Raw genomic sequence first — 22192 nt, forward strand, 5'->3', positions numbered from 1 at the left:
ACGAAAAGACAGTGTTTGATGCAAAAAAAAGCCATTTATACGAGTTTTGACCTGGAACATTTCGCTCACGGCCATACCACCCTGGACCCGCCCGATCTCGTCTGATCTCGGAAGCCAAGCAGGGTTGGGCCTGTTTAGTACTTGGATGGGAGACCGCCTGGGAATACCTGGTGCTGTGAGCATTTTCATACTTTTTCACCTGTCAAAAAAAAAAAAAAAAAAAAAAGAAGTTTTTCATTGAGATATCCCAATTTTGACCGAGCAAGTGGCGTGAAGGTACTCTTCACGAAAAGACAGTGTTTGATGCAAAAAAAGCAATTTATACGAGTTTTGACCTGGAACATTTCGCTCACGGCCATACCACCCTGGACCAGCCCGATCTCGTCTGATCTCGGAAGCCAAGCAGGGTTGGGCCTGGTTAGTACTTGGATGGGAGACCGCCTGGGAATACCAGGTGCTGTGAGCATTTTCACACTTTTTCACCTGTCAAAAAAAAAAAAAAAAAAAAAAAAAGAAGTTTTTCATTGAGATATCCCAATTTTGACCGAGCAAGTGGCGTGAAGGTACTCTTCACGAAAAGACAGTGTTTGATGCAAAAAAAGCAATTTATACGAGTTTTGACCTGGAACATTTCGCTCACGGCCATACCACCCTGGACCAGCCCGATCTCGTCTGATCTCGGAAGCCAAGCAGGGTTGGGCCTGGTTAGTACTTGGATGGGAGACCGCCTGGGAATACCAGGTGCTGTGAGCATTTTCACACTTTTTCACCTGTCAAAAAAAAAAAAAAAAAAAAAAAAAGAAGTTTTTCATTGAGATATCCCAATTTTGACCGAGCAAGTGGCGTGAAGGTACTCTTCATGAAAAGACAGTGTTTGATATAAAAAAGGCCGTTTTGACCTGGAACATTTCGCTCACGGCCATACCACCCTGGACCAGCCCGATCTCGTCTGATCTCGGAAGCCAAGCAGGGTTGGGCCTGGTTAGTACTTGGATGGGAGACCGCCTGGGAATACCAGGTGCTGTGAGCATTTTCACACTTTTTCACCTGTCAAAAAAAAAAAAAAAAAAAAAAAAGAAGTTTTTCATTGAGATATCCCAATTTTGACCGAGCAAGTGGCGTGAAGGTACTCTTCACGAAAAGACAGTGTTTGATATAAAAAAGGCCGTTTTGACCTGGAACATTTCGCTCACGGCCATACCACCCTGGACCAGCCCGATCTCGTCTGATCTCGGAAGCCAAGCAGGGTTGGGCCTGGTTAGTACTTGGATGGGAGACCGCCTGGGAATACCAGGTGCTGTGAGCATTTTCACACTTTTTCACCTGTCAAAAAAAAAAAAAAAAGAAGTTTTTCATTGAGATATCCCAATTTTGACCGAGCAAGTGGCGTGAAGGTACTCTTCACGAAAAGACAGTGTTTGATGCAAAAAAAAGCCATTTATACGAGTTTTGACCTGGAACATTTCGCTCACGGCCATACCACCCTGGACCCGCCCGATCTCGTCTGATCTCGGAAGCCAAGCAGGGTTGGGCCTGTTTAGTACTTGGATGGGAGACCGCCTGGGAATACCTGGTGCTGTGAGCATTTTCATACTTTTTCACCTGTCAAAAAAAAAAAAAAAAAAAAAAAGAAGTTTTTCATTGAGATATCCCAATTTTGACCGAGCAAGTGGCGTGAAGGTACTCTTCACGAAAAGACAGTGTTTGATGCAAAAAAAGCAATTTATACGAGTTTTGACCTGGAACATTTCGCTCACGGCCATACCACCCTGGACCAGCCCGATCTCGTCTGATCTCGGAAGCCAAGCAGGGTTGGGCCTGGTTAGTACTTGGATGGGAGACCGCCTGGGAATACCAGGTGCTGTGAGCATTTTCACACTTTTTCACCTGTCAAAAAAAAAAAAAAAAAAAAAAAAAGAAGTTTTTCATTGAGATATCCCAATTTTGACCGAGCAAGTGGCGTGAAGGTACTCTTCACGAAAAGACAGTGTTTGATGCAAAAAAAGCCATTTATACGAGTTTTGACCTGGAACACTTCGCTCACGGCCATACCACCCTGGACCAGCCCGATCTCGTCTGATCTCGGAAGCCAAGCAGGGTTGGGCCTGTTTAGTACTTGGATGGGAGACCGCGTGGGAATACCTGGTGCTGTGAGCATTTTCATACTTTTTCACCTGTCAAAAAAAAAAAAAAAGAAAAAAAGAAGTTTTTCATTGAGATATCCCAATTTTGACCGAGCAAGTGGCGTGAAGGTACTCTTCACGAAAAGACAGTGTTTGATGCAAAAAAAGCAATTTATACGAGTTTTGACCTGGAACATTTCGCTCACGGCCATACCACCCTGGACCAGCCCGATCTCGTCTGATCTCGGAAGCCAAGCAGGGTTGGGCCTGGTTAGTACTTGGATGGGAGACCGCCTGGGAATACCAGGTGCTGTGAGCATTTTCACACTTTTTCACCTGTCAAAAAAAAAAAAAAAAAAAAAAAAGAAGTTTTTCATTGAGATATCCCAATTTTGACCGAGCAAGTGGCGTGAAGGTACTCTTCATGAAAAGACAGTGTTTGATATAAAAAAGGCCGTTTTGACCTGGAACATTTCGCTCACGGCCATACCACCCTGGACCAGCCCGATCTCGTCTGATCTCGGAAGCCAAGCAGGGTTGGGCCTGGTTAGTACTTGGATGGGAGACCGCCTGGGAATACCAGGTGCTGTGAGCATTTTCACACTTTTTCACCTGTCAAAAAAAAAAAAAAAAAAAAAAAAAAGAAGTTTTTCATTGAGATATCCCAATTTTGACCGAGCAAGTGGCGTGAAGGTACTCTTCACGAAAAGACAGTGTTTGATGCAAAAAAAAGCCATTTATACGAGTTTTGACCTGGAACATTTGGCTCACGGCCATACCACCCTGGACCCGCCCGATCTCGTCTGATCTCGGAAGCCAAGCAGGGTTGGGCCTGTTTAGTACTTGGATGGGAGACCGCCTGGGAATACCTGGTGCTGTGAGCATTTTCATACTTTTTCACCTGTCAAAAAAAAAAAAAAAGAAAAAAAGAAGTTTTTCATTGAGATATCCCAATTTTGACCGAGCAAGTGGCGTGAAGGTACTCTTCACGAAAAGACAGTGTTTGATGCAAAAAAAGCAATTTATACGAGTTTTGACCTGGAACATTTCGCTCACGGCCATACCACCCTGGACCAGCCCGATCTCGTCTGATCTCGGAAGCCAAGCAGGGTTGGGCCTGGTTAGTACTTGGATGGGAGACCGCCTGGGAATACCAGGTGCTGTGAGCATTTTCACACTTTTTCACCTGTCAAAAAAAAAAAAAAAAAAAAAAAAAGAAGTTTTTCATTGAGATATCCCAATTTTGACCGAGCAAGTGGCGTGAAGGTACTCTTCACGAAAAGACAGTGTTTGATATAAAAAAGGCCGTTTTGACCTGGAACATTTCGCTCACGGCCATACCACCCTGGACCAGCCCGATCTCGTCTGATCTCGGAAGCCAAGCAGGGTTGGGCCTGGTTAGTACTTGGATGGGAGACCGCCTGGGAATACCAGGTGCTGTGAGCATTTTCATACTTTTTCACCTGTCAAAAAAAAAAAAAAAAAAAAAAGAAGTTTTTCATTGAGATATCCCAATTTTGACCGAGCAAGTGGCGTGAAGGTACTCTTCACGAAAAGACAGTGTTTGATGCAAAAAAAGCAATTTATACGAGTTTTGACCTGGAACATTTCGCTCACGGCCATACCACCCTGGACCAGCCCGATCTCGTCTGATCTCGGAAGCCAAGCAGGGTTGGGCCTGGTTAGTACTTGGATGGGAGACCGCCTGGGAATACCAGGTGCTGTGAGCATTTTCACACTTTTTCACCTGTCAAAAAAAAAAAAAAAAAAAAAAAAGAAGTTTTTCATTGAGATATCCCAATTTTGACCGAGCAAGTGGCGTGAAGGTACTCTTCACGAAAAGACAGTGTTTGATATAAAAAAGGCCGTTTTGACCTGGAACATTTCGCTCACGGCCATACCACCCTGGACCAGCCCGATCTCGTCTGATCTCGGAAGCCAAGCAGGGTTGGGCCTGGTTAGTACTTGGATGGGAGACCGCCTGGGAATACCAGGTGCTGTGAGCATTTTCACACTTTTTCACCTGTCAAAAAAAAAAAAAAAAAAAAAAAAAGAAGTTTTTCATTGAGATATCCCAATTTTGACCGAGCAAGTGGCGTGAAGGTACTCTTCACGAAAAGACAGTGTTTGATGCAAAAAAAGCCATTTATACGAGTTTTGACCTGGAACACTTCGCTCACGGCCATACCACCCTGGACCAGCCCGATCTCGTCTGATCTCGGAAGCCAAGCAGGGTTGGGCCTGTTTAGTACTTGGATGGGAGACCGCGTGGGAATACCTGGTGCTGTGAGCATTTTCATACTTTTTCACCTGTCAAAAAAAAAAAAAAAGAAAAAAAGAAGTTTTTCATTGAGATATCCCAATTTTGACCGAGCAAGTGGCGTGAAGGTACTCTTCACGAAAAGACAGTGTTTGATGCAAAAAAAGCAATTTATACGAGTTTTGACCTGGAACATTTCGCTCACGGCCATACCACCCTGGACCAGCCCGATCTCGTCTGATCTCGGAAGCCAAGCAGGGTTGGGCCTGGTTAGTACTTGGATGGGAGACCGCCTGGGAATACCAGGTGCTGTGAGCATTTTCACACTTTTTCACCTGTCAAAAAAAAAAAAAAAAAAAAGAAGTTTTTCATTGAGATATCCCAATTTTGACCGAGCAAGTGGCGTGAAGGTACTCTTCATGAAAAGACAGTGTTTGATATAAAAAAGGCCGTTTTGACCTGGAACATTTCGCTCACGGCCATACCACCCTGGACCAGCCCGATCTCGTCTGATCTCGGAAGCCAAGCAGGGTTGGGCCTGGTTAGTACTTGGATGGGAGACCGCCTGGGAATACCAGGTGCTGTGAGCATTTTCACACTTTTTCACCTGTCAAAAAAAAAAAAAAAAGAAGTTTTTCATTGAGATATCCCAATTTTGACCGAGCAAGTGGCGTGAAGGTACTCTTCACGAAAAGACAGTGTTTGATGCAAAAAAAGCCATTTATACGAGTTTTGACCTGGAACACTTCGCTCACGGCCATACCACCCTGGACCAGCCCGATCTCGTCTGATCTCGGAAGCCAAGCAGGGTTGGGCCTGTTTAGTACTTGGATGGGAGACCGCGTGGGAATACCTGGTGCTGTGAGCATTTTCATACTTTTTCACCTGTCAAAAAAAAAAAAAAAGAAAAAAAGAAGTTTTTCATTGAGATATCCCAATTTTGACCGAGCAAGTGGCGTGAAGGTACTCTTCACGAAAAGACAGTGTTTGATGCAAAAAAAGCAATTTATACGAGTTTTGACCTGGAACATTTCGCTCACGGCCATACCACCCTGGACCAGCCCGATCTCGTCTGATCTCGGAAGCCAAGCAGGGTTGGGCCTGGTTAGTACTTGGATGGGAGACCGCCTGGGAATACCAGGTGCTGTGAGCATTTTCACACTTTTTCACCTGTCAAAAAAAAAAAAAAAAAAAAAAAAGAAGTTTTTCATTGAGATATCCCAATTTTGACCGAGCAAGTGGCGTGAAGGTACTCTTCACGAAAAGACAGTGTTTGATATAAAAAAGGCCGTTTTGACCTGGAACATTTCGCTCACGGCCATACCACCCTGGACCAGCCCGATCTCGTCTGATCTCGGAAGCCAAGCAGGGTTGGGCCTGGTTAGTACTTGGATGGGAGACCGCCTGGGAATACCAGGTGCTGTGAGCATTTTCACACTTTTTCACCTGTCAAAAAAAAAAAAAAAAAAAAAAAAAGAAGTTTTTCATTGAGATATCCCAATTTTGACCGAGCAAGTGGCGTGAAGGTACTCTTCACGAAAAGACAGTGTTTGATATAAAAAAGGCCGTTTTGACCTGGAACATTTCGCTCACGGCCATACCACCCTGGACCAGCCCGATCTCGTCTGATCTCGGAAGCCAAGCAGGGTTGGGCCTGGTTAGTACTTGGATGGGAGACCGCCTGGGAATACCAGGTGCTGTGAGCATTTTCATACTTTTTCACCTGTCAAAAAAAAAAAAAAAAAGAAGTTTTTCATTGAGATATCCCAATTTTGACCGAGCAAGTGGCGTGAAGGTACTCTTCACGAAAAGACAGTGTTTGATGCAAAAAAAGCAATTTATACGAGTTTTGACCTGGAACATTTCGCTCACGGCCATACCACCCTGGACCAGCCCGATCTCGTCTGATCTCGGAAGCCAAGCAGGGTTGGGCCTGGTTAGTACTTGGATGGGAGACCGCCTGGGAATACCAGGTGCTGTGAGCATTTTCACACTTTTTCACCTGTCAAAAAAAAAAAAAAAAGAAGTTTTTCATTGAGATATCCCAATTTTGACCGAGCAAGTGGCGTGAAGGTACTCTTCACGAAAAGACAGTGTTTGATGCAAAAAAAAGCCATTTATACGAGTTTTGACCTGGAACATTTGGCTCACGGCCATACCACCCTGGACCCGCCCGATCTCGTCTGATCTCGGAAGCCAAGCAGGGTTGGGCCTGTTTAGTACTTGGATGGGAGACCGCCTGGGAATACCTGGTGCTGTGAGCATTTTCATACTTTTTCACCTGTCAAAAAAAAAAAAAAAGAAAAAAAGAAGTTTTTCATTGAGATATCCCAATTTTGACCGAGCAAGTGGCGTGAAGGTACTCTTCACGAAAAGACAGTGTTTGATGCAAAAAAAGCAATTTATACGAGTTTTGACCTGGAACATTTCGCTCACGGCCATACCACCCTGGACCAGCCCGATCTCGTCTGATCTCGGAAGCCAAGCAGGGTTGGGCCTGGTTAGTACTTGGATGGGAGACCGCCTGGGAATACCAGGTGCTGTGAGCATTTTCACACTTTTTCACCTGTCAAAAAAAAAAAAAAAAAAAAAAAAAGAAGTTTTTCATTGAGATATCCCAATTTTGACCGAGCAAGTGGCGTGAAGGTACTCTTCACGAAAAGACAGTGTTTGATATAAAAAAGGCCGTTTTGACCTGGAACATTTCGCTCACGGCCATACCACCCTGGACCAGCCCGATCTCGTCTGATCTCGGAAGCCAAGCAGGGTTGGGCCTGGTTAGTACTTGGATGGGAGACCGCCTGGGAATACCAGGTGCTGTGAGCATTTTCATACTTTTTCACCTGTCAAAAAAAAAAAAAAAAAAAAAAAGAAGTTTTTCATTGAGATATCCCAATTTTGACCGAGCAAGTGGCGTGAAGGTACTCTTCACGAAAAGACAGTGTTTGATGCAAAAAAAGCAATTTATACGAGTTTTGACCTGGAACATTTCGCTCACGGCCATACCACCCTGGACCAGCCCGATCTCGTCTGATCTCGGAAGCCAAGCAGGGTTGGGCCTGGTTAGTACTTGGATGGGAGACCGCCTGGGAATACCAGGTGCTGTGAGCATTTTCACACTTTTTCACCTGTCAAAAAAAAAAAAAAAAGAAGTTTTTCATTGAGATATCCCAATTTTGACCGAGCAAGTGGCGTGAAGGTACTCTTCACGAAAAGACAGTGTTTGATATAAAAAAGGCCGTTTTGACCTGGAACATTTCGCTCACGGCCATACCACCCTGGACCAGCCCGATCTCGTCTGATCTCGGAAGCCAAGCAGGGTTGGGCCTGGTTAGTACTTGGATGGGAGACCGCCTGGGAATACCAGGTGCTGTGAGCATTTTCACACTTTTTCACCTGTCAAAAAAAAAAAAAAAAGAAGTTTTTCATTGAGATATCCCAATTTTGACCGAGCAAGTGGCGTGAAGGTACTCTTCACGAAAAGACAGTGTTTGATGCAAAAAAAGCCATTTATACGAGTTTTGACCTGGAACACTTCGCTCACGGCCATACCACCCTGGACCAGCCCGATCTCGTCTGATCTCGGAAGCCAAGCAGGGTTGGGCCTGTTTAGTACTTGGATGGGAGACCGCGTGGGAATACCTGGTGCTGTGAGCATTTTCATACTTTTTCACCTGTCAAAAAAAAAAAAAAAGAAAAAAAGAAGTTTTTCATTGAGATATCCCAATTTTGACCGAGCAAGTGGCGTGAAGGTACTCTTCACGAAAAGACAGTGTTTGATGCAAAAAAAGCAATTTATACGAGTTTTGACCTGGAACATTTCGCTCACGGCCATACCACCCTGGACCAGCCCGATCTCGTCTGATCTCGGAAGCCAAGCAGGGTTGGGCCTGGTTAGTACTTGGATGGGAGACCGCCTGGGAATACCAGGTGCTGTGAGCATTTTCACACTTTTTCACCTGTCAAAAAAAAAAAAAAAAAAAAAAAAGAAGTTTTTCATTGAGATATCCCAATTTTGACCGAGCAAGTGGCGTGAAGGTACTCTTCATGAAAAGACAGTGTTTGATATAAAAAAGGCCGTTTTGACCTGGAACATTTCGCTCACGGCCATACCACCCTGGACCAGCCCGATCTCGTCTGATCTCGGAAGCCAAGCAGGGTTGGGCCTGGTTAGTACTTGGATGGGAGACCGCCTGGGAATACCAGGTGCTGTGAGCATTTTCACACTTTTTCACCTGTCAAAAAAAAAAAAAAAAAAAAAAAAAGAAGTTTTTCATTGAGATATCCCAATTTTGACCGAGCAAGTGGCGTGAAGGTACTCTTCACGAAAAGACAGTGTTTGATGCAAAAAAAGCAATTTATACGAGTTTTGACCTGGAACATTTCGCTCACGGCCATACCACCCTGGACCAGCCCGATCTCGTCTGATCTCGGAAGCCAAGCAGGGTTGGGCCTGGTTAGTACTTGGATGGGAGACCGCCTGGGAATACCAGGTGCTGTGAGCATTTTCACACTTTTTCACCTGTCAAAAAAAAAAAAAAAAGAAGTTTTTCATTGAGATATCCCAATTTTGACCGAGCAAGTGGCGTGAAGGTACTCTTCACGAAAAGACAGTGTTTGATGCAAAAAAAGCCATTTATACGAGTTTTGACCTGGAACACTTCGCTCACGGCCATACCACCCTGGACCAGCCCGATCTCGTCTGATCTCGGAAGCCAAGCAGGGTTGGGCCTGTTTAGTACTTGGATGGGAGACCGCGTGGGAATACCTGGTGCTGTGAGCATTTTCATACTTTTTCACCTGTCAAAAAAAAAAAAAAAGAAAAAAAGAAGTTTTTCATTGAGATATCCCAATTTTGACCGAGCAAGTGGCGTGAAGGTACTCTTCACGAAAAGACAGTGTTTGATGCAAAAAAAGCAATTTATACGAGTTTTGACCTGGAACATTTCGCTCACGGCCATACCACCCTGGACCAGCCCGATCTCGTCTGATCTCGGAAGCCAAGCAGGGTTGGGCCTGGTTAGTACTTGGATGGGAGACCGCCTGGGAATACCAGGTGCTGTGAGCATTTTCACACTTTTTCACCTGTCAAAAAAAAAAAAAAAAAAAAAAAAAGAAGTTTTTCATTGAGATATCCCAATTTTGACCGAGCAAGTGGCGTGAAGGTACTCTTCACGAAAAGACAGTGTTTGATATAAAAAAGGCCGTTTTGACCTGGAACATTTCGCTCACGGCCATACCACCCTGGACCAGCCCGATCTCGTCTGATCTCGGAAGCCAAGCAGGGTTGGGCCTGGTTAGTACTTGGATGGGAGACCGCCTGGGAATACCAGGTGCTGTGAGCATTTTCACACTTTTTCACCTGTCAAAAAAAAAAAAAAAAAAAAAAAAAGAAGTTTTTCATTGAGATATCCCAATTTTGACCGAGCAAGTGGCGTGAAGGTACTCTTCATGAAAAGACAGTGTTTGATATAAAAAAGGCCGTTTTGACCTGGAACATTTCGCTCACGGCCATACCACCCTGGACCAGCCCGATCTCGTCTGATCTCGGAAGCCAAGCAGGGTTGGGCCTGGTTAGTACTTGGATGGGAGACCGCCTGGGAATACCAGGTGCTGTGAGCATTTTCACACTTTTTCACCTGTCAAAAAAAAAAAAAAAAAAAAAAAAAAGAAGTTTTTCATTGAGATATCCCAATTTTGACCGAGCAAGTGGCGTGAAGGTACTCTTCACGAAAAGACAGTGTTTGATGCAAAAAAAAGCCATTTATACGAGTTTTGACCTGGAACATTTGGCTCACGGCCATACCACCCTGGACCCGCCCGATCTCGTCTGATCTCGGAAGCCAAGCAGGGTTGGGCCTGTTTAGTACTTGGATGGGAGACCGCCTGGGAATACCTGGTGCTGTGAGCATTTTCATACTTTTTCACCTGTCAAAAAAAAAAAAAAAGAAAAAAAGAAGTTTTTCATTGAGATATCCCAATTTTGACCGAGCAAGTGGCGTGAAGGTACTCTTCACGAAAAGACAGTGTTTGATGCAAAAAAAGCAATTTATACGAGTTTTGACCTGGAACATTTCGCTCACGGCCATACCACCCTGGACCAGCCCGATCTCGTCTGATCTCGGAAGCCAAGCAGGGTTGGGCCTGGTTAGTACTTGGATGGGAGACCGCCTGGGAATACCAGGTGCTGTGAGCATTTTCACACTTTTTCACCTGTCAAAAAAAAAAAAAAAAAAAAAAAAAGAAGTTTTTCATTGAGATATCCCAATTTTGACCGAGCAAGTGGCGTGAAGGTACTCTTCACGAAAAGACAGTGTTTGATATAAAAAAGGCCGTTTTGACCTGGAACATTTCGCTCACGGCCATACCACCCTGGACCAGCCCGATCTCGTCTGATCTCGGAAGCCAAGCAGGGTTGGGCCTGGTTAGTACTTGGATGGGAGACCGCCTGGGAATACCAGGTGCTGTGAGCATTTTCATACTTTTTCACCTGTCAAAAAAAAAAAAGAAAAAAAAAAAGAAGTTTTTCATTGAGATATCCCAATTTTGACCGAGCAAGTGGCGTGAAGGTACTCTTCACGAAAAGACAGTGTTTGATGCAAAAAAAGCAATTTATACGAGTTTTGACCTGGAACATTTCGCTCACGGCCATACCACCCTGGACCAGCCCGATCTCGTCTGATCTCGGAAGCCAAGCAGGGTTGGGCCTGGTTAGTACTTGGATGGGAGACCGCCTGGGAATACCAGGTGCTGTGAGCATTTTCACACTTTTTCACCTGTCAAAAAAAAAAAAAAAAGAAGTTTTTCATTGAGATATCCCAATTTTGACCGAGCAAGTGGCGTGAAGGTACTCTTCACGAAAAGACAGTGTTTGATGCAAAAAAAAGCCATTTATACGAGTTTTGACCTGGAACATTTCGCTCACGGCCATACCACCCTGGACCCGCCCGATCTCGTCTGATCTCGGAAGCCAAGCAGGGTTGGGCCTGTTTAGTACTTGGATGGGAGACCGCCTGGGAATACCTGGTGCTGTGAGCATTTTCATACTTTTTCACCTGTCAAAAAAAAAAAAAAAAAAAAAAAGAAGTTTTTCATTGAGATATCCCAATTTTGACCGAGCAAGTGGCGTGAAGGTACTCTTCACGAAAAGACAGTGTTTGATGCAAAAAAAGCCATTTATACGAGTTTTGACCTGGAACACTTCGCTCACGGCCATACCACCCTGGACCAGCCCGATCTCGTCTGATCTCGGAAGCCAAGCAGGGTTGGGCCTGGTTAGTACTTGGATGGGAGACCGCCTGGGAATACCAGGTGCTGTGACCATTTTCACACTTTTTCACCTGTCAAAAAAAAAAAGAAAAAAAAAAAAAAGAAGTTTTTCATTGAGATATCCCAATTTTGACCGAGCAAGTGGCGTGAAGGTACTCTTCACGAAAAGACAGTGTTTGATGCAAAAAAAAGCCATTTATACGAGTTTTGACCTGGAACATTTCGCTCACGGCCATACCACCCTGGACCCGCCCGATCTCGTCTGATCTCGGAAGCCAAGCAGGGTTGGGCCTGTTTAGTACTTGGATGGGAGACCGCCTGGGAATACCTGGTGCTGTGAGCATTTTCATACTTTTTCACCTGTCAAAAAAAAAAAAAAAAAAAAAAAAAGAAGTTTTTCATTGAGATATCCCAATTTTGACCGAGCAAGTGGCGTGAAGGTACTCTTCACGAAAAGACAGTGTTTGATATAAAAAAGGCCGTTTTGACCTGGAACATTTCGCTCACGGCCATACCACCCTGGACCAGCCCGATCTCGTCTGATCTCGGAAGCCAAGCAGGGTTGGGCCTGGTTAGTACTTGGATGGGAGACCGCCTGGGAATACCAGGTGCTGTGAGCATTTTCATACTTTTTCACCTGTCAAAAAAAAAAAAAAAAAAAAAAAGAAGTTTTTCATTGAGATATCCCAATTTTGACCGAGCAAGTGGCGTGAAGGTACTCTTCACGAAAAGACAGTGTTTGATGCAAAAAAAAGCCATTTATACGAGTTTTGACCTGGAACATTTCGCTCACGGCCATACCACCCTGGACCCGCCCGATCTCGTCTGATCTCGGAAGCCAAGCAGGGTTGGGCCTGTTTAGTACTTGGATGGGAGACCGCCTGGGAATACCTGGTGCTGTGAGCATTTTCATACTTTTTCACCTGTCAAAAAAAAAAAAAAAAAAAAAAAGAAGTTTTTCATTGAGATATCCCAATTTTGACCGAGCAAGTGGCGTGAAGGTACTCTTCACGAAAAGACAGTGTTTGATATAAAAAAGGCCGTTTTGACCTGGAACATTTCGCTCACGGCCATACCACCCTGGACCCGCCCGATCTCGTCTGATCTCGGAAGCTAAGCAGGGCTGGGCCTGGTTAGTACTTGGATGGGAGACCTCCTTGAAATACCAGGTGCTGTGAGCAAAAAAACTACCCCCATTACACACAGGAACAGTAGAGCCTAAGACTCGTCCTTTCCATGGGAACAAAGGGGATAGCAACAGCCTCGGCAGCCTAAGACTGTTCCTCCATGATCAGGAACAGCAACAGCACAAATACTGGTCCTCCATGGGAACAAAGGGAATAGCAACAGCCTCGGCAGTCTAAGACTATTCCTCCATGATCAGGAACAGTAGCGGTCTAAGACTGGTACTCCATGGGAACAAAGGGAACAGCAGCGACGGTCTGGCAGTCTAAGACTATCCCTCCATGATGCAAGGAACAGCAGCACGTAAAACTGGTCCTCCCTGGTTGTATATGGCGAGAACTGGTAACTCCAGGTGAGAACTGGGCTGTGTCAGACTGTTCTTCCATGAGAAAGGAAAAGCAACAGCGCAATACTGGTCCTCCATGGGGAAAGGGAATAGCGACAGCCTCGGCAGTATAAGACTATTCCTCCATGTTCAAGGAACAATTGCAGTCTAAGTCTCGTCCTTCATGGGAAAAAAGGGAGCAGCAGCAGTCTTGAAACGGGGGCTTCCCCTCGCCGGAGGGCAGGGAAGTCTATACTTTAAGAGTGCAGGTGCGTGCAATTTGTGGTGTGCTGCATGGTCTGGAGCTGGAGGTTTGGGAGTTTTTTTTGAGTTTTTAATCGTTATTTTGGTCATTTTCATTTACTTTTTTCAGTTCTTTTGTTTGTTCCCCTCCCAGTAAACTTACTGGGAGGTGGATTTTTTGTTTTTTGTGAGCATGGCTCAAAGGACGGACAACACGGCATCGGACACTGGAATGGACACGACAAAGGCAAGACAAAGTTTGAAAGAATCTGTAAATAATAGAAAGAACGAAGAAAGAAGAATGAAATTTATGAAAGAACTCACTGTGGTGTTGGAGTTGACGGAGGGAGCACAAATCACGCCACTAGCTTTTTTGAAATCGACTCAGGAGGTGTGCGGCTCCATAGTAGCGTGCAGACTCATCTCGAAGGACAAATATGAAGTAACCGTCAGTACCACCAAAGCGAAGGAGCGGCTCCTGGACGGGTACTGCATTGGAGGAGTCAGGGTTCACGCCCGTGACATCTCGGTGGATGAGCTGGTCGTGTCCTTCATGGGGCTGCCGGCTTATATCGAGGACGAGGAGATCCTGGCCAAGCTCTACGCCTGGGGGGTCTCTGCGGTCTCCGAGGTGAGGAGGAGAATGTGGCCGGGGACGAACGTGGCGGACGGCACCAGGTTTGTACGGGTAAGGTTCACGGACACGGTGCAGTCCTTACCGTATTCTGTCAGGTTTGACACCGCGGGGGGCCCCGAGTACTTCAGGGTAATACACGACAGGCAGGTGCGGGTGTGTAGGGGGTGTCTCCAGCCTGGCCATATTCTGAGGGAGTGCCCTGACTTTCTGTGCCGCAACTGCGGGAGCCAGGGGCATTACGCGCGCGAGTGCGTCGCGCAGCGGGCCCCGAAGTGCAGAGAGTGCCGCATGTTCCGCCACTTATGTCCGTGTGGTGCGGGTGACAGAGAGGAGGACAGAGGGGAGGACAGAGGGGAGGACAGGGAGGACGCCATTGGAGGAGAGAGCAGTGACGTGGCCCAGAACGTGCCCGCAACTGCTCTCTCCGAAGTAGAGGAGTTTTTGGAGGAGGAGGCTGTGGAGGAGTCAGGGGAGCCAGAGGTGTCTGGCTCCTCTTGCTCCTCTGACTCCTCAGACGAGGAGGCGCCCGTCGCACTGGAGATGGTGCTCGGCTCAGCGCTGGCGTCTGGGAAGGTGGGAGCAGGACAAACTGCTCCTCCTGACCAGAGGGAGGGGACTCGTGAGGGTCCAACTCCTAAGCCCGTGGAGGAAGAGGCTGAACCCGGGAGGAGGATGGGTGCGGGACAGGCCCCGCATCTTACCTCCAAAGGGGGGGACATCACCACAGGGCTGGGTGATGATCCCAAGCTCCAGTCGGACGGTGGTAAGAGGGGACAGGTGGAGAAGAAGGATAAGAAAGGGGCAAGACGCAGGAAGCAGGTGGCAGGAGACGGAGAGGGCGCTGCTGCTGAGAGCGGCTCTGCCTCCTCCGTTCCAACCACTTCAAAAGCGCCAGCAGAAAGCTCCATCAACCCACCATCCTCCACACGCAGCTCTGCCCCACGAGGTGAGCTCGAGACTGTTTTTAATGATGACTTCATGGATTTCTCCACCCGTGAAGTCAGAAAAAGAGTGTCGCAGTCGGATGCGACGGGCGCCAAAAAGAAGTCTAAATAAAAGATGGGTTACATCCTCCAAGGTCTCCTCTTAATGGCGTTCTCCTTGTCCTCTTGGAACGCAGGCGGCCTGCGGAGCCCAGTGCGGATGCAGAGCGCGTTACACTTTTCCAAGTGGGACGTGCTCTGCATCCAAGAAACGCACTGGGATGTCAGCCACGCGCAACAAGTGCGGAGCATGGGAGTGGGCTCTGTATTTTGGGCCCTGGGCACGGCGTGCTCGCGCGGTGTGGCCACGGTGGTGAGGCCTGGTGTCTTAGGCCAACCCACCCTGGTACACGCCGACCCAGAGGGCTCCTTCCTGGTCCTGGACTTCACGGACACAGTGAAGTTCAGACTAATTAACATCTACGCCCCGAACGATGATGGTCTGAGGAGGCAATTCTTCAAAAAAATATTTCGCTTTGCGAACGACACTACAATCATAATCGGTGACTTTAATACAACACTTTGCAAGACAGACATCGGCATTAACAACTCTTTTAAAAACAGCACTGCCAGGACAGCCCTGTTGGAAGAAGCCGCCAGCAGGAACCTGACGGAGGTGTGGCGGTTCGTCCACCCCTTCCTGAAGGATTTCTCCAGGCGGCAGGTCGTCCAGGGCGTCCTGAAGCAGTCCCGCATTGACCTCTGTTTTGCCTCCTCAGACCTGGCACAGAGAGTCAGTGGTGCTTCCTACAAGTGGTCAGGCTTGAGTGATCACTCCACTTTAGATATTTATTTTGGGTTAGTTTCATCACCGAGGAATGGAGGACTGTGGGTCCTAAACAGCTCCATCCTCGGTGATGAAACTTTTTGTAGGAAAATGGACTTTTTGTTTGATGTATTTGACATGGAGCTGGAGCTGATCGACAGCGTGGTCGATTGGTGGCCGACGGCAAAAACACGCATTAAAAAGCTCTGTGTCAATTACAGCAAACACAAGGCGTGGCTGTCGACCAGGAGGGAGACCGCTCTCCGCCAGCGCCTGCAGGTCCTGGACCAGGGCGCAGCTTCCACCACTGGCCCTGTGGATCCAGAGTACCTGGTGGTGCGCGCGGAGCTGGAGCAGCTGGAGGTAAGTAGGTGTCAGGGTGCAATTTTGAGGGCAAAAGCCAGACACACAGTCGAAGGAGAACGCTCGACAGCGTTCTTCTTCGGCTGTGAGAAGGTTACACAGGGAAAGATGCACATAGATAAGTTGATAGATAAGACAGGTAAGATTGTTTCCGAGGTAAGTGAGGTTTTAGAGACAGCGCAGGATTTCTATAGTAGGCTTTTTAGTTCAGACGGAGTGGCAGAGCAGGCTTTAGACCAGGCTGTAGGTGCTCTGGAGCGCACACTGAGCAGGGAGGATAGGGAGCTGTGCGACGCGCCTCTGTCTCTCATGGAGATAGAGGCTGCAGTCAAGAGTTTAAATACAGGGAAAAGCCCCGGAGAGGACGGACTAACCTGTGAGTTTTTCAAGCGTTTCGCTTCCAGGTTAGCTCCGATCCTACTCCTATTATATCAGGATTTTGAGAGTGAGAGTAGAGTTGGCGATGGTTTTGCGATGAGTGTCGTCACTCTGCTTTTTAAGAAGGGCGACAGGAGCAGCCTCGCCAACTACAGGCCCATTAGCCTTTTGAACGTAGACTATAAAATTTTAGCAAAGGTATTAGCAGGTAGGTTAAAGCGTGTGATTGGATCCGTCATACACCCCTCGCAGGCCTACAGCGTCCCCGGGAGGGACATCTCAGACACAGTTTTGTCTCTGAGATATCTCCTTCGGCAGATGCACGCGACCGGTGGTATTCACGTTAGTGTAGACTTTAACAAGGCGTTCGACAGAGTTGAGCATTCGTTCCTCTGGACTGTATTAGGTAAGTTAGGCTTCGGTGAACGGTTTGTTAATTGGCTACAGCTCATCTATTCCTTTGCGGTCAGTAAGGTCAAAGTCAACGGGTTTCTAACTGACTCTTTCCCCTTAAAAAGATCAGTCAGGCAGGGCTGTCCCCTCTCGTCGCTCCTCTACAGCATCGCCGCTGAGCCTTTGGCGGCCATGTTGAGGGCGGACGCGGCGGTGAGGGGACTGACCACGCCTGCGGGTAGGGAAGTCAAAATTTTTCAGTACGCAGATGACACGAATCTGATCCTCCGAGACGTGGAGAGCCTGAACGCCTCTCTCCACGTGCTCAATGTTTACGGCCTCGCTTCAGGGGCCAAAATCAATTTCGATAAAACCACGGTTAAATTTTGCGGCAGCGTCACGCCTGTTCCTCTCCCTGTCCAGCTCCGGGAGGCGGGGGACTCCTACAAGGTCCTCGGCGTCCCCCTGGGCAGAGACGAGGAGGCGTGTCGTACTGCACTTTGGTCGCCTTTGTGCGAGAAAATTACAGCGCGCTTGAATTTTTGGAGACGTCGTAATCTGACATTAAAAGGTAAAGTCTTAGTTGTAAATTCTTTGTGCATGTCCATGTTGAACCATGCACTCTCCGTGTACGGCCTGCCGGGGGTCTATGCTAACAAATTAAGGTTAGTGATAAACCACTTTTTGTGGAATCGTGAGAGGGGCTTTATTGCACATAAGGTTATGATAGGTGAGTACGATCAGGGAGGTTTAAAGTTAGCAGATTTAGAGTTAAGGAAGAAGGCCTTCAGGCTGAAAACAATTCGGAAATTTCTAGACGTTGAGGTAGATGCTCCATGGAAGGATTATATAGGTGAGTTTGTTAATAGTCTAGGTAAGTTTGGTGTTTATAATTTGTGTTTGTTGCCCCCTGTTTCGGTCCTGGAGGGCCTCCCCCCCTTCGAGAGGGAACTCTTGGAGGCGTGGAGGACTTTCAGGCCCCTGACTGTGGCGGTTCCAGACAGCGGTGAGGGTCTCGCGCACATGCCCCTCCGTCATAACCCTGACTTGCTCTCCGCTCCCCCCGGGAAGCGCGAGTGCATGATCAGTGGGGCGATGGAGGAGGCTGGGCTGGAATATGTAGGTAAGGTATTTGACGTGAAAGGTAATTTTAGTGTAGATTATATAGGGAAGTGTTTTAGGTTAGCAGGTAAAGTGTTTAGGAGAAAGTATATTAGTGGTATGGTAAGTATTTTTAACAGGAATCTGGTCAGGCATTGGGGAAGCACTTTGGGCCAAATGGGGAGCACGACAGGTAAGTTGAATTTTAATGTATTTGTTAGCACGGGGAGGTTTAGGATTTTCACAGACCTACCCACCCGCATCCTGTATCAGTTGTTGTTGCCGAGAGTGCTGGGGCGTCCCGCCTCGGAACACAAATGGTCATTAACATTCCCCGCACGCACCATCGCAACCATCTGGGCCAACATCTTTAATTGGTACACCCCACATAACGTAGGTCATTTTGACTTCAGATTTAGACACAGGATCGTCTTTACATCCGCAGCACTGCACGCATTTCTTCCCGACAGCTACGCTGCGGACTGCCCCGTGTGCCACGGACCCCCCGAGACCCTGGAGCACATGCTGTACACCTGCCCGGCCGTCCGCCCGTTCTGGTCCCGACTGCAGGACCTCCTCGCTCGGAGGCTGTCCTGAAGGCTCCCACCGCCGGCGGCCCTAGGAGGGGACGACCAGGAGCCCTGGCTCCTCCTCTTTGGTCCCGGACAGAGTCGCTCTGGAGCCAACACCCATCTCGCCCGACTAACCCTCTCCATAGCCCGGTACACATTATATCTCAACAGGAACATCCATCTCCGTGACAATAAAACAGCAGCACCCTGGCCCATCTTCAAAGGACTCTTGGCCGCACACCTCCGACACCTCCACATGGCAGCAGAGCACCGGTTCATCACCCACCTCGTCCCCCACAACACCCTGATCCACCTCACACCCTCTGGAAACCTGGACATCCTCTTCTGACCCCGGCATCACCCCCCATCACTGAAGAATGTTTCGAGAATGATTGTGTGTTTGATTTTCTGTAATTTTTTGTCTCGTCTCCCCTTGCCCTTGTGTGTCATGTATGTCTGTACATTCATGTAAATATATGTAAATACTTGTTTTAAGATGTTTTTGATAATAAAAGATAAAAAAAAAAAAAGACCAGCCCGATCTCGTCTGATCTCGGAAGCCAAGCAGGGTTGGGCCTGGTTAGTACTTGGATGGGAGACCGCCTGGGAATACCAGGTGCTGTGAGCATTTTCACACTTTTTCACCTGTCAAAAAAAAAAAAAAAAAAAAAAAAAAGAAGTTTTTCATTGAGATATCCCAATTTTGACCGAGCAAGTGGCGTGAAGGTACTCTTCACGAAAAGACAGTGTTTGATGCAAAAAAAAGCCATTTATACGAGTTTTGACCTGGAACATTTCGCTCACGGCCATACCACCCTGGACCCGCCCGATCTCGTCTGATCTCGGAAGCCAAGCAGGGTTGGGCCTGTTTAGTACTTGGATGGGAGACCGCCTGGGAATACCTGGTGCTGTGAGCATTTTCATACTTTTTCACCTGTCAAAAAAAAAAAAAAAAAAAAAAAGAAGTTTTTCATTGAGATATCCCAATTTTGACCGAGCAAGTGGCGTGAAGGTACTCTTCACGAAAAGACAGTGTTTGATGCAAAAAAAGCAATTTATACGAGTTTTGACCTGGAACATTTCGCTCACGGCCATACCACCCTGGACCAGCCCGATCTCGTCTGATCTCGGAAGCCAAGCAGGGTTGGGCCTGGTTAGTACTTGGATGGGAGACCGCCTGGGAATACCAGGTGCTGTGAGCATTTTCACACTTTTTCACCTGTCAAAAAAAAAAAAAAAAAAAAAAAAAAGAAGTTTTTCATTGAGATATCCCAATTTTGACCGAGCAAGTGGCGTGAAGGTACTCTTCACGAAAAGACAGTGTTTGATGCAAAAAAAAGCCATTTATACGAGTTTTGACCTGGAACATTTCGCTCACGGCCATACCACCCTGGACCCGCCCGATCTCGTCTGATCTCGGAAGCCAAGCAGGGTTGGGCCTGTTTAGTACTTGGATGGGAGACCGCCTGGGAATACCTGGTGCTGTGAGCATTTTCATACTTTTTCACCTGTCAAAAAAAAAAAAAAAAAAAAAAAGAAGTTTTTCATTGAGATATCCCAATTTTGACCGAGCAAGTGGCGTGAAGGTACTCTTCACGAAAAGACAGTGTTTGATGCAAAAAAAGCAATTTATACGAGTTTTGACCTGGAACATTTCGCTCACGGCCATACCACCCTGGACCAGCCCGATCTCGTCTGATCTCGGAAGCCAAGCAGGGTTGGGCCTGGTTAGTACTTGGATGGGAGACCGCCTGGGAATACCAGGTGCTGTGAGCATTTTCACACTTTTTCACCTGTCAAAAAAAAAAAAAAAAAAAAAAAAAAGAAGTTTTTCATTGAGATATCCCAATTTTGACCGAGCAAGTGGCGTGAAGGTACTCTTCACGAAAAGACAGTGTTTGATGCAAAAAAAAGCCATTTATACGAGTTTTGACCTGGAACATTTCGCTCACGGCCATACCACCCTGGACCCGCCCGATCTCGTCTGATCTCGGAAGCCAAGCAGGGTTGGGCCTGTTTAGTACTTGGATGGGAGACCGCCTGGGAATACCTGGTGCTGTGAGCATTTTCATACTTTTTCACCTGTCAAAAAAAAAAAAAAAAAAAAAAAGAAGTTTTTCATTGAGATATCCCAATTTTGACCGAGCAAGTGGCGTGAAGGTACTCTTCACGAAAAGACAGTGTTTGATGCAAAAAAAGCAATTTATACGAGTTTTGACCTGGAACATTTCGCTCACGGCCATACCACCCTGGACCAGCCCGATCTCGTCTGATCTCGGAAGCCAAGCAGGGTTGGGCCTGGTTAGTACTTGGATGGGAGACCGCCTGGGAATACCAGGTGCTGTGAGCATTTTCACACTTTTTCACCTGTCAAAAAAAAAAAAAAAAAAAAAAAAAAGAAGTTTTTCATTGAGATATCCCAATTTTGACCGAGCAAGTGGCGTGAAGGTACTCTTCACGAAAAGACAGTGTTTGATGCAAAAAAAAGCCATTTATACGAGTTTTGACCTGGAACATTTCGCTCACGGCCATACCACCCTGGACCCGCCCGATCTCGTCTGATCTCGGAAGCCAAGCAGGGTTGGGCCTGTTTAGTACTTGGATGGGAGACCGCCTGGGAATACCTGGTGCTGTGAGCATTTTCATACTTTTTCACCTGTCAAAAAAAAAAAAAAAAAAAAAAAGAAGTTTTTCATTGAGATATCCCAATTTTGACCGAGCAAGTGGCGTGAAGGTACTCTTCACGAAAAGACAGTGTTTGATGCAAAAAAAGCAATTTATACGAGTTTTGACCTGGAACATTTCGCTCACGGCCATACCACCCTGGACCAGCCCGATCTCGTCTGATCTCGGAAGCCAAGCAGGGTTGGGCCTGGTTAGTACTTGGATGGGAGACCGCCTGGGAATACCAGGTGCTGTGAGCATTTTCACACTTTTTCACCTGTCAAAAAAAAAAAAAAAAAAAAAAAAAGAAGTTTTTCATTGAGATATCCCAATTTTGACCGAGCAAGTGGCGTGAAGGTACTCTTCACGAAAAGACAGTGTTTGATGCAAAAAAAAGCCATTTATACGAGTTTTGACCTGGAACATTTCGCTCACGGCCATACCACCCTGGACCCGCCCGATCTCGTCTGATCTCGGAAGCCAAGCAGGGTTGGGCCTGTTTAGTACTTGGATGGGAGACCGCCTGGGAATACCTGGTGCTGTGAGCATTTTCATACTTTTTCACCTGTCAAAAAAAAAAAAAAAAAAAAAAAGAAGTTTTTCATTGAGATATCCCAATTTTGACCGAGCAAGTGGCGTGAAGGTACTCTTCACGAAAAGACAGTGTTTGATATAAAAAAGGCCGTTTTGACCTGGAACATTTCGCTCACGGCCATACCACCCTGGACCAGCCCGATCTCGTCTGATCTCGGAAGCCAAGCAGGGTTGGGCCTGGTTAGTACTTGGATGGGAGACCGCCTGGGAATACCAGGTGCTGTGAGCATTTTCACACTTTTTCACCTGTCAAAAAAAAAAAAAAAAGAAGTTTTTCATTGAGATATCCCAATTTTGACCGAGCAAGTGGCGTGAAGGTACTCTTCACGAAAAGAC

At 46.9% G+C, this 22192-nt stretch overlaps 56 non-coding genes across 56 annotated transcripts; all 56 read left to right on the plus strand.

Annotated features, from left to right (window-relative positions):
- The first annotated feature begins 63 nt into the window (after nucleotides 1-63).
- On the plus strand, nucleotides 64-182 carry LOC140375771 (5S ribosomal RNA). The gene has a single exon (XR_011929703.1). It is a non-coding gene; the product is annotated as a 5S ribosomal RNA (ribosomal RNA).
- Nucleotides 183-347: 165 nt separating this feature from the next.
- On the plus strand, nucleotides 348-466 carry LOC140375713 (5S ribosomal RNA). Its single transcript, XR_011929648.1, has one exon. It is a non-coding gene; the product is annotated as a 5S ribosomal RNA (ribosomal RNA).
- Nucleotides 467-634: 168 nt separating this feature from the next.
- Nucleotides 635-753, plus strand: LOC140375714 (5S ribosomal RNA). Its single transcript, XR_011929649.1, has one exon. It is a non-coding gene; the product is annotated as a 5S ribosomal RNA (ribosomal RNA).
- Nucleotides 754-911: 158 nt separating this feature from the next.
- On the plus strand, nucleotides 912-1030 carry LOC140375715 (5S ribosomal RNA). Its single transcript, XR_011929650.1, has one exon. It is a non-coding gene; the product is annotated as a 5S ribosomal RNA (ribosomal RNA).
- A 157-nt stretch (nucleotides 1031-1187) lies between these two features.
- LOC140375716 (5S ribosomal RNA) lies at nucleotides 1188-1306 on the plus strand. Its single transcript, XR_011929651.1, has one exon. It is a non-coding gene; the product is annotated as a 5S ribosomal RNA (ribosomal RNA).
- A 160-nt stretch (nucleotides 1307-1466) lies between these two features.
- Nucleotides 1467-1585, plus strand: LOC140375782 (5S ribosomal RNA). The gene has a single exon (XR_011929714.1). It is a non-coding gene; the product is annotated as a 5S ribosomal RNA (ribosomal RNA).
- Nucleotides 1586-1751: 166 nt separating this feature from the next.
- Nucleotides 1752-1870, plus strand: LOC140375717 (5S ribosomal RNA). The gene has a single exon (XR_011929652.1). It is a non-coding gene; the product is annotated as a 5S ribosomal RNA (ribosomal RNA).
- Nucleotides 1871-2038: 168 nt separating this feature from the next.
- Nucleotides 2039-2157, plus strand: LOC140375828 (5S ribosomal RNA). The gene has a single exon (XR_011929757.1). It is a non-coding gene; the product is annotated as a 5S ribosomal RNA (ribosomal RNA).
- Nucleotides 2158-2323: 166 nt separating this feature from the next.
- LOC140375718 (5S ribosomal RNA) lies at nucleotides 2324-2442 on the plus strand. The gene has a single exon (XR_011929653.1). It is a non-coding gene; the product is annotated as a 5S ribosomal RNA (ribosomal RNA).
- Nucleotides 2443-2599: 157 nt separating this feature from the next.
- On the plus strand, nucleotides 2600-2718 carry LOC140375719 (5S ribosomal RNA). Its single transcript, XR_011929654.1, has one exon. It is a non-coding gene; the product is annotated as a 5S ribosomal RNA (ribosomal RNA).
- Nucleotides 2719-2888: 170 nt separating this feature from the next.
- On the plus strand, nucleotides 2889-3007 carry LOC140375794 (5S ribosomal RNA). Its single transcript, XR_011929725.1, has one exon. It is a non-coding gene; the product is annotated as a 5S ribosomal RNA (ribosomal RNA).
- A 166-nt stretch (nucleotides 3008-3173) lies between these two features.
- Nucleotides 3174-3292, plus strand: LOC140375720 (5S ribosomal RNA). The gene has a single exon (XR_011929655.1). It is a non-coding gene; the product is annotated as a 5S ribosomal RNA (ribosomal RNA).
- A 158-nt stretch (nucleotides 3293-3450) lies between these two features.
- On the plus strand, nucleotides 3451-3569 carry LOC140375721 (5S ribosomal RNA). The gene has a single exon (XR_011929656.1). It is a non-coding gene; the product is annotated as a 5S ribosomal RNA (ribosomal RNA).
- A 165-nt stretch (nucleotides 3570-3734) lies between these two features.
- LOC140375722 (5S ribosomal RNA) lies at nucleotides 3735-3853 on the plus strand. The gene has a single exon (XR_011929657.1). It is a non-coding gene; the product is annotated as a 5S ribosomal RNA (ribosomal RNA).
- Nucleotides 3854-4010: 157 nt separating this feature from the next.
- On the plus strand, nucleotides 4011-4129 carry LOC140375724 (5S ribosomal RNA). The gene has a single exon (XR_011929659.1). It is a non-coding gene; the product is annotated as a 5S ribosomal RNA (ribosomal RNA).
- A 168-nt stretch (nucleotides 4130-4297) lies between these two features.
- Nucleotides 4298-4416, plus strand: LOC140375830 (5S ribosomal RNA). The gene has a single exon (XR_011929759.1). It is a non-coding gene; the product is annotated as a 5S ribosomal RNA (ribosomal RNA).
- A 166-nt stretch (nucleotides 4417-4582) lies between these two features.
- On the plus strand, nucleotides 4583-4701 carry LOC140375725 (5S ribosomal RNA). The gene has a single exon (XR_011929660.1). It is a non-coding gene; the product is annotated as a 5S ribosomal RNA (ribosomal RNA).
- Nucleotides 4702-4854: 153 nt separating this feature from the next.
- Nucleotides 4855-4973, plus strand: LOC140375726 (5S ribosomal RNA). Its single transcript, XR_011929661.1, has one exon. It is a non-coding gene; the product is annotated as a 5S ribosomal RNA (ribosomal RNA).
- A 159-nt stretch (nucleotides 4974-5132) lies between these two features.
- On the plus strand, nucleotides 5133-5251 carry LOC140375831 (5S ribosomal RNA). The gene has a single exon (XR_011929760.1). It is a non-coding gene; the product is annotated as a 5S ribosomal RNA (ribosomal RNA).
- A 166-nt stretch (nucleotides 5252-5417) lies between these two features.
- On the plus strand, nucleotides 5418-5536 carry LOC140375727 (5S ribosomal RNA). The gene has a single exon (XR_011929662.1). It is a non-coding gene; the product is annotated as a 5S ribosomal RNA (ribosomal RNA).
- Nucleotides 5537-5693: 157 nt separating this feature from the next.
- On the plus strand, nucleotides 5694-5812 carry LOC140375728 (5S ribosomal RNA). The gene has a single exon (XR_011929663.1). It is a non-coding gene; the product is annotated as a 5S ribosomal RNA (ribosomal RNA).
- Nucleotides 5813-5970: 158 nt separating this feature from the next.
- Nucleotides 5971-6089, plus strand: LOC140375730 (5S ribosomal RNA). The gene has a single exon (XR_011929664.1). It is a non-coding gene; the product is annotated as a 5S ribosomal RNA (ribosomal RNA).
- Nucleotides 6090-6249: 160 nt separating this feature from the next.
- Nucleotides 6250-6368, plus strand: LOC140375731 (5S ribosomal RNA). The gene has a single exon (XR_011929665.1). It is a non-coding gene; the product is annotated as a 5S ribosomal RNA (ribosomal RNA).
- Nucleotides 6369-6528: 160 nt separating this feature from the next.
- On the plus strand, nucleotides 6529-6647 carry LOC140375806 (5S ribosomal RNA). Its single transcript, XR_011929736.1, has one exon. It is a non-coding gene; the product is annotated as a 5S ribosomal RNA (ribosomal RNA).
- Nucleotides 6648-6813: 166 nt separating this feature from the next.
- LOC140375732 (5S ribosomal RNA) lies at nucleotides 6814-6932 on the plus strand. The gene has a single exon (XR_011929666.1). It is a non-coding gene; the product is annotated as a 5S ribosomal RNA (ribosomal RNA).
- A 158-nt stretch (nucleotides 6933-7090) lies between these two features.
- Nucleotides 7091-7209, plus strand: LOC140375733 (5S ribosomal RNA). The gene has a single exon (XR_011929667.1). It is a non-coding gene; the product is annotated as a 5S ribosomal RNA (ribosomal RNA).
- Nucleotides 7210-7375: 166 nt separating this feature from the next.
- LOC140375734 (5S ribosomal RNA) lies at nucleotides 7376-7494 on the plus strand. Its single transcript, XR_011929668.1, has one exon. It is a non-coding gene; the product is annotated as a 5S ribosomal RNA (ribosomal RNA).
- Nucleotides 7495-7643: 149 nt separating this feature from the next.
- Nucleotides 7644-7762, plus strand: LOC140375736 (5S ribosomal RNA). Its single transcript, XR_011929670.1, has one exon. It is a non-coding gene; the product is annotated as a 5S ribosomal RNA (ribosomal RNA).
- A 159-nt stretch (nucleotides 7763-7921) lies between these two features.
- Nucleotides 7922-8040, plus strand: LOC140375832 (5S ribosomal RNA). The gene has a single exon (XR_011929761.1). It is a non-coding gene; the product is annotated as a 5S ribosomal RNA (ribosomal RNA).
- Nucleotides 8041-8206: 166 nt separating this feature from the next.
- LOC140375737 (5S ribosomal RNA) lies at nucleotides 8207-8325 on the plus strand. The gene has a single exon (XR_011929671.1). It is a non-coding gene; the product is annotated as a 5S ribosomal RNA (ribosomal RNA).
- Nucleotides 8326-8482: 157 nt separating this feature from the next.
- LOC140375738 (5S ribosomal RNA) lies at nucleotides 8483-8601 on the plus strand. Its single transcript, XR_011929672.1, has one exon. It is a non-coding gene; the product is annotated as a 5S ribosomal RNA (ribosomal RNA).
- Nucleotides 8602-8769: 168 nt separating this feature from the next.
- LOC140375739 (5S ribosomal RNA) lies at nucleotides 8770-8888 on the plus strand. The gene has a single exon (XR_011929673.1). It is a non-coding gene; the product is annotated as a 5S ribosomal RNA (ribosomal RNA).
- A 159-nt stretch (nucleotides 8889-9047) lies between these two features.
- Nucleotides 9048-9166, plus strand: LOC140375833 (5S ribosomal RNA). Its single transcript, XR_011929762.1, has one exon. It is a non-coding gene; the product is annotated as a 5S ribosomal RNA (ribosomal RNA).
- A 166-nt stretch (nucleotides 9167-9332) lies between these two features.
- Nucleotides 9333-9451, plus strand: LOC140375740 (5S ribosomal RNA). The gene has a single exon (XR_011929674.1). It is a non-coding gene; the product is annotated as a 5S ribosomal RNA (ribosomal RNA).
- Nucleotides 9452-9609: 158 nt separating this feature from the next.
- On the plus strand, nucleotides 9610-9728 carry LOC140375741 (5S ribosomal RNA). Its single transcript, XR_011929675.1, has one exon. It is a non-coding gene; the product is annotated as a 5S ribosomal RNA (ribosomal RNA).
- A 158-nt stretch (nucleotides 9729-9886) lies between these two features.
- Nucleotides 9887-10005, plus strand: LOC140375742 (5S ribosomal RNA). The gene has a single exon (XR_011929676.1). It is a non-coding gene; the product is annotated as a 5S ribosomal RNA (ribosomal RNA).
- A 170-nt stretch (nucleotides 10006-10175) lies between these two features.
- On the plus strand, nucleotides 10176-10294 carry LOC140375817 (5S ribosomal RNA). The gene has a single exon (XR_011929747.1). It is a non-coding gene; the product is annotated as a 5S ribosomal RNA (ribosomal RNA).
- Nucleotides 10295-10460: 166 nt separating this feature from the next.
- Nucleotides 10461-10579, plus strand: LOC140375743 (5S ribosomal RNA). Its single transcript, XR_011929677.1, has one exon. It is a non-coding gene; the product is annotated as a 5S ribosomal RNA (ribosomal RNA).
- A 158-nt stretch (nucleotides 10580-10737) lies between these two features.
- LOC140375744 (5S ribosomal RNA) lies at nucleotides 10738-10856 on the plus strand. The gene has a single exon (XR_011929678.1). It is a non-coding gene; the product is annotated as a 5S ribosomal RNA (ribosomal RNA).
- A 167-nt stretch (nucleotides 10857-11023) lies between these two features.
- Nucleotides 11024-11142, plus strand: LOC140375746 (5S ribosomal RNA). The gene has a single exon (XR_011929679.1). It is a non-coding gene; the product is annotated as a 5S ribosomal RNA (ribosomal RNA).
- A 160-nt stretch (nucleotides 11143-11302) lies between these two features.
- LOC140375829 (5S ribosomal RNA) lies at nucleotides 11303-11421 on the plus strand. The gene has a single exon (XR_011929758.1). It is a non-coding gene; the product is annotated as a 5S ribosomal RNA (ribosomal RNA).
- A 166-nt stretch (nucleotides 11422-11587) lies between these two features.
- Nucleotides 11588-11706, plus strand: LOC140375836 (5S ribosomal RNA). Its single transcript, XR_011929764.1, has one exon. It is a non-coding gene; the product is annotated as a 5S ribosomal RNA (ribosomal RNA).
- A 170-nt stretch (nucleotides 11707-11876) lies between these two features.
- LOC140375839 (5S ribosomal RNA) lies at nucleotides 11877-11995 on the plus strand. Its single transcript, XR_011929767.1, has one exon. It is a non-coding gene; the product is annotated as a 5S ribosomal RNA (ribosomal RNA).
- Nucleotides 11996-12153: 158 nt separating this feature from the next.
- LOC140375748 (5S ribosomal RNA) lies at nucleotides 12154-12272 on the plus strand. The gene has a single exon (XR_011929681.1). It is a non-coding gene; the product is annotated as a 5S ribosomal RNA (ribosomal RNA).
- Nucleotides 12273-12439: 167 nt separating this feature from the next.
- On the plus strand, nucleotides 12440-12558 carry LOC140375840 (5S ribosomal RNA). The gene has a single exon (XR_011929768.1). It is a non-coding gene; the product is annotated as a 5S ribosomal RNA (ribosomal RNA).
- Nucleotides 12559-12714: 156 nt separating this feature from the next.
- On the plus strand, nucleotides 12715-12833 carry LOC140375825 (5S ribosomal RNA). The gene has a single exon (XR_011929754.1). It is a non-coding gene; the product is annotated as a 5S ribosomal RNA (ribosomal RNA).
- A 6563-nt stretch (nucleotides 12834-19396) lies between these two features.
- Nucleotides 19397-19515, plus strand: LOC140375841 (5S ribosomal RNA). The gene has a single exon (XR_011929769.1). It is a non-coding gene; the product is annotated as a 5S ribosomal RNA (ribosomal RNA).
- Nucleotides 19516-19681: 166 nt separating this feature from the next.
- Nucleotides 19682-19800, plus strand: LOC140375749 (5S ribosomal RNA). Its single transcript, XR_011929682.1, has one exon. It is a non-coding gene; the product is annotated as a 5S ribosomal RNA (ribosomal RNA).
- Nucleotides 19801-19970: 170 nt separating this feature from the next.
- LOC140375842 (5S ribosomal RNA) lies at nucleotides 19971-20089 on the plus strand. Its single transcript, XR_011929770.1, has one exon. It is a non-coding gene; the product is annotated as a 5S ribosomal RNA (ribosomal RNA).
- Nucleotides 20090-20255: 166 nt separating this feature from the next.
- LOC140375750 (5S ribosomal RNA) lies at nucleotides 20256-20374 on the plus strand. Its single transcript, XR_011929683.1, has one exon. It is a non-coding gene; the product is annotated as a 5S ribosomal RNA (ribosomal RNA).
- Nucleotides 20375-20544: 170 nt separating this feature from the next.
- On the plus strand, nucleotides 20545-20663 carry LOC140375844 (5S ribosomal RNA). Its single transcript, XR_011929772.1, has one exon. It is a non-coding gene; the product is annotated as a 5S ribosomal RNA (ribosomal RNA).
- A 166-nt stretch (nucleotides 20664-20829) lies between these two features.
- LOC140375751 (5S ribosomal RNA) lies at nucleotides 20830-20948 on the plus strand. Its single transcript, XR_011929684.1, has one exon. It is a non-coding gene; the product is annotated as a 5S ribosomal RNA (ribosomal RNA).
- A 170-nt stretch (nucleotides 20949-21118) lies between these two features.
- LOC140375845 (5S ribosomal RNA) lies at nucleotides 21119-21237 on the plus strand. The gene has a single exon (XR_011929773.1). It is a non-coding gene; the product is annotated as a 5S ribosomal RNA (ribosomal RNA).
- Nucleotides 21238-21403: 166 nt separating this feature from the next.
- Nucleotides 21404-21522, plus strand: LOC140375752 (5S ribosomal RNA). The gene has a single exon (XR_011929685.1). It is a non-coding gene; the product is annotated as a 5S ribosomal RNA (ribosomal RNA).
- Nucleotides 21523-21691: 169 nt separating this feature from the next.
- On the plus strand, nucleotides 21692-21810 carry LOC140375846 (5S ribosomal RNA). The gene has a single exon (XR_011929774.1). It is a non-coding gene; the product is annotated as a 5S ribosomal RNA (ribosomal RNA).
- A 156-nt stretch (nucleotides 21811-21966) lies between these two features.
- Nucleotides 21967-22085, plus strand: LOC140375753 (5S ribosomal RNA). Its single transcript, XR_011929686.1, has one exon. It is a non-coding gene; the product is annotated as a 5S ribosomal RNA (ribosomal RNA).
- Nucleotides 22086-22192: the final 107 nt, after the last annotated feature.

The sequence above is a fragment of the Eucyclogobius newberryi genome, unplaced genomic scaffold (genome assembly GCF_026437365.1).
Source record: "Eucyclogobius newberryi isolate DKJ021-1_F unplaced genomic scaffold, fEucNew1.0.hap1 SCAF_336, whole genome shotgun sequence".
Taxonomy (NCBI): Eukaryota; Metazoa; Chordata; class Actinopteri; order Gobiiformes; family Gobiidae; genus Eucyclogobius; species Eucyclogobius newberryi.